This window comes from Solanum pennellii, chromosome 1 (assembly GCF_001406875.1).
Source record: "Solanum pennellii chromosome 1, SPENNV200".
In the NCBI taxonomy this organism is placed as follows: domain Eukaryota; kingdom Viridiplantae; phylum Streptophyta; class Magnoliopsida; order Solanales; family Solanaceae; genus Solanum; species Solanum pennellii.
This window is the reverse complement of record NC_028637.1, coordinates 83,217,489-83,220,712: the sequence shown is the minus strand read 5'-3', so window position 1 is coordinate 83,220,712 and position 3,224 is coordinate 83,217,489.

Below are 3,224 nucleotides of genomic sequence, written 5' to 3'. Positions count from 1 at the left end.
ACGTCGAGCCAACTCTTCTTTAACATTTTTTAGGTCATTGCTTAGGATATCTAAAGTAGACCTATAATTTCCTTCCACCTCGAGTCGGCCTGCTTGATTCTTAGTTCAATTTCCTCTTCTCGATCTATGATTTCTCGCGCAGATCCTTCAGGCATTATTTTGAGAGGGGTTTGATCAAAGAACCAATGGAGGTATAAGGGGTCAACTTCTCCTTCAACACGATCATCAACCATAGCTTTCGAACTTAAAGTTCGACTACCACCCCAAATCTTTTGAGCTTCTGATTCTCGATCTCGATCTTCAAATGCTGCTTCCCACACAAAATTCCGCGTATCCTCGGCTTTAGGTAAAATTTGTTTTTGTCCAAGTTGGCGTAGAACTCGGAGGGGTATGTATGGTTGGAACCCACGAAGGCCTGTCAGAACGAAGAATGGACGATAGGAAGACATAACAATTACCTCACTAGCAGGAAACCAATGATAGTTCCATGTAATTTTAGATGCCGTCAGTTTAAGGAGATAATGTCTCCATGCTTTGACATCTTTTGGCAATTTGTCTCCTAATTTTTTCATCCTTTCTGGGTGGCTCAAAATATAATTCGTCCAATCAGATTTGAAATCCGTTGCAAAACGATGGCGATATAGGTGTTCTAAAAACCACATTTGCAATAAAATGCTACAACCTTCAAAAAAATCTCCCCCTCTCTACATTTAGTCAAAGCACGATAAATATCAGCCAACATCATCGGCAATATAGTGGATTTTCTTTTCTTTATCATAACAGTGACTATCCATGACAGACGAATATCGATTTTTTTATCCTTCCTTGGAAAAACCATAGCTCCCAAGAATGCTACCATGAATGCTTCTTGTCTATGTTTTTCCCAAGTAGGGAGGTGTTATCCATTTTTAAGTTGCTTCAGGGAAGAAATCCTTCCTTCTTTCCATATCTTGAGTACAAGAATTCCAAAGAAACCAACCCATTATCAAAACACTCACATTCCTTATGAGGATGGATGATGTGCATCTGTTCTANACATTCATGGCTAAGAGGTTACAAGCCTCCTTTTCATACTCGTTTAATTTGTCACTTGTCCAAAACCGAAGGTTATCTAGCATAATAGTTTTTCTTTTCCACTGATCGAGTCGAACTACACACAGCCTGATTCCGAAGGTTTAGGGATATGTAGGCGGATTCAATGTTGAAAACTCGGCTGTATTCCAACATTCGCTCTCGAATTCAATTCTCAAGCATTTCGATACCTTCATAATTCGGTATCGAGGTGGCTTGTGATTCTTTCAGAATCATGCGGTAAATCAAGCTTATCGAACTACAAGTGGCCTGAATTCTCATATAGCCTGAGATATGTAGGAAACTCGTTTGCAGGGTTCGGCCATAATTCCTAAACCCTTTGTCGAATCCTTCCTTTAAAATGAACGGGGTTGGTCAAAATTGGTTTGGTCAATTTCATTTTCCTCGAATTGCTTGCATCAACCCAAGTAAAACGAGGGACAGTTGTTGACACCCAATTTTGACCCACGTCGGTATAAATTAATTTTCGAGCCTCGTAAATTTTCCAAACAATTTAAATTAATTAGTTTTATAAATTTTGCGAAAATATAATAATACAAGTATAAAGTTTGTGTTATTTTGAATAGTTTTGTCATTTCTTATAACTTTTAGATAGTATATATATTTTACATCATTATGTATATAATTAGTATATTTTATAATTATTCAAAAACCATTAAAAATATTTTAAGTTTAGTAAGTATTCTATTAAACTAATTTAGTTTAAATTATGGTTATATTTTTAAATCACTATTTTACAATTTAAATAATTATATTACTAAATAAAGAAGCTCGTTAATTAATTAATACAAATTCGTTTTATTTAATGTTTAGCCAAATTTATCATCTTAACTCAATTGGCTATTTGTTAAATTGAACCCATTTTCCCTTCTTATTTTGAAGAACTGAATTTGGGCCTTCTCCCAAATTATCAGCCCATTTCTTGTCCTCAACCCAATTAACCTCCCATCAGCCCAATTCTCTCCCTTTCCAACCCAACACTTAACACCCAGGCCCAACACGTCAGCCCAATCCCTTTATTCCTTCCATCAGCCCATTCTATTTAATAATCCCCAGCCCAACACATTCCCTCCAACCCAATTCCTTCTTCTAAAATCCGACCCGCTGACCCAACCCGGTTTCCCCTACCCGACCCAGACTCTTTTTCCCCTTCTTCCTCTTCACCCAAACCCACGCCATTCCCATTTCCAGGAAGAACGCCAGAAACCCAGAAAAAGCAAAAAAAAAGCAGAAGAGCAGACCCCAAAACGGGAAATCTCCCCTCCCTCACGTTCCCTCCCTCTCTCCCCAAACTCCTCTCTCTCCTTTCCTCTCCTCTCTTCATCGCGCGTGAGCGGAGCGAGAGAGGACGAAGCCTGCGTCCTTCCGCTGTCACGCAGGTCTGCAACACGCAAGGCGACACAGTCGTCCTCGCCAGCACGCGGACTGTCCTCGCCGCTCCNTAGCACGCGGACTGTCCTCGCCGCTCCAGATCGAGACACTTAACCGCCAAGGACATCTCTCTCGATCCCAACCGTCCATTCTCCCCTTCTTCTTTCGGAATGGAGTCGAATTTGCAGGAAAAGGGTGCTGCTCTGTTTAGGGAAAGGAATTTCGAGTTTGAAATTCAAAACGGGCCTGAAATCTCCCGCCCTTCCTCTTCCGAAAACCCTAATTTTCTCCCTCTATATAAACACCCTCCATTTTCAGAAGAGGGGTTGGACATTCTTGAGTCTAAAAAAGAATTTTCAGAGAGAGGGAATTGAGAAATCGTTGGCTTGAGTTCTTGTTTCTTTTATTGTCATCTAAAACTAAAAAGTTACGAAAATTTTTGGAAAGTTTTGGGTTAGAACTTTGAGGGTTGGAAATTGGGATTTTTGGAAAAGAAACTTTAGATATTCTGTCTATTGCGAATTTTTGGAAAGATTTTGGTTTCTCTACTGTTGTTTTCATAAGAACGGAGGAAGTCGGATAAGTTTTAGAGAGAAACACTCCGTTTCGTTAATGAGTTCGCGGTGAAGGTTCGTCGCTCGCTGCTGCTCGTCGTCTCAGTCTTGCTGCTCTCGAGGAGGTAATATCCCTTTTCGTCCACATTTTCTTCGCCGCTTCCTCTGTTGTTCTGTTTCAAAGATGAAGTTTCTGTTGCTTTCGTG